The sequence below is a fragment of the Colobus angolensis genome, unplaced genomic scaffold, assembly GCF_000951035.1.
Source record: "Colobus angolensis palliatus isolate OR3802 unplaced genomic scaffold, Cang.pa_1.0 Scaffold73, whole genome shotgun sequence".
Taxonomy (NCBI): Eukaryota; Metazoa; Chordata; class Mammalia; order Primates; family Cercopithecidae; genus Colobus; species Colobus angolensis.
Window position 1 is genome coordinate 10168528 of NW_012121043.1, and position 1947 is coordinate 10170474.

Consider the following 1947-nt stretch of genomic DNA (forward strand, 5'->3'; position numbering starts at 1 on the left):
GTAGTTCTCCTTGAAGACGTCCTTTATATCCTTTGTAAGTTCTATTCCTAGGTATATTATTCTCTTAGTAGCAATTGTGAATGAGAGTTCACTCATGATTTGGCTCTGTTTGTCTGTTATTGGTGTATAGGAATGCTTGTGATTTTTGCGCATTGATTTTGTATCTTGAGACTTTGCTGAAATTACTTATCAGCTTAAGGAGATTTTGGGCTGAGACGATGGGGTTTTGTAATATACAATCAGGTCATCTGCAAACAGAAACAATTTGACTTCCTCTCTTCCTATTCCTTTATTTCTTTCTCTTGCCTTATTGCCCTGCTCAGAACTTCCAATACTATGTTGAATAGGAGTGGTGAGAGAGGGCATCCTTGTCTTCTGTCAGTTTTCAAAGGGAATGGTTCCAGTTTTTGACCATTTAGTATGATATTGGCTGTGGGTTTGTCATAAACAGCTCTTATTCCTTTGAGATACGTTCCATTGATGCACAATTTATTGAGAGTTTTTATCATGAAAGGGGGTTGAATTTCGTTGAAGGTCTTTTCTGCATCTAGTGAGATAATCATGTGGTTTTTGTGACTGGTTCCATTTATGTGATGGATCACGTTTATTGATTTGTGTATGTTGAACCAGCCTTGCATCCCAGGGATGAAGCCAACTTGATCGTGGTGGGTAAGCTTTTTGGTGTGCTGCTGGATTCAGTTTGCCAGTATTGTACTGAGGATTTTTGCATCGATGTTCATCAAAGATATTGGCCTGAAATTTTCTTTTTTTGTTGTCTTTTCCCAGTTTTGGCATCAGGATGATGCTGGCCTCATAAAATGAGTTAGGGAGGATTCCCTCTTTTTCTATTATTTGGAATAGTTTCAGAAGGAATGGTACAAGCTCCTCTTTGTACTTCTTGTAGAATTCAGCTGTAAATCCATCTGCTCCTGGACTTTTTTTGGTTGGTAGGCTATTAATTACTGCCTCAATTTCAGAACTTGTTATTGGTTTATTCAAGGATTTGACTTCTTCCTGATTTAGACTTGGGAGTGTGTATATGTCTAAGAATTTATCCATTGCTTCTAGATTTTCTAGTTCATTTGCATAGAGGTGTTTATAGTATTCCCCGATGGTAGTTTGTATTTCTGTGGGATTAGTGGTGATATCCCTTATATCATTTGTTATTGAGTCTATCTGATTCTTCTCTCATTTATTCTTTATCATTCTGGCTAATGGTCTATGTAGTTTGCTGATCTTTTCAAAAAACCAGCTCCTGGATTCATTGCTTTTTTTTGAAGGGTTTTTCGTGTCTCTATCTCCTTTAGTTCGGCTCTGATCTTAGTTATTTATTGTCTTCTGCTAGCTTTTGAATTTGTTTGCTGTTGCTTCTCTAGTTCTTTTAATTTTGACGGTAGGGTGTCAATTTTAGATCTTTCCAGCTTTCTTTTGTGACCATTTAGTGCTACAAATTTCCCTCTACACTCTCCTTTAAATGTGTCCCAGAGATTCTGGTATATTGTGTCTTCATTCTTATTGGTTTCAAATAACATCTTTATTTCTGCCTTCATTTCGTTATTTACCCAGTAGTCACTCAGGAACAGGTTATTCACTTTCCATGTATTTGCGTGGTTTTGAGTGAGTTTCTTAATTATGAGTTCTAGTTTCATTGCACTGTGGTCTGAGAGACTGTTTGTTATGACTTTTGTTCTTTTGCATTTGCTAAGGAGAGTCTTACTTCCGTTTATGTGGTCAATTTTATAATAAATGCAATGAGGTGCTGAGAAAAACACATATTCTGTTGATTTGGGGTGGATAATTCTGTAGATGTCTACTAGGTCCTTTTGGTCCAGAGCTGAGTTCAAGTCCTGAATATCCTTGTTAATTTTCTGTCTTGTTGTCCTAATATTGACAGTGGGGTGTTAAAGTATCCCATTATTATTGTATGGGAGTCTAAGTCTCTTTGTA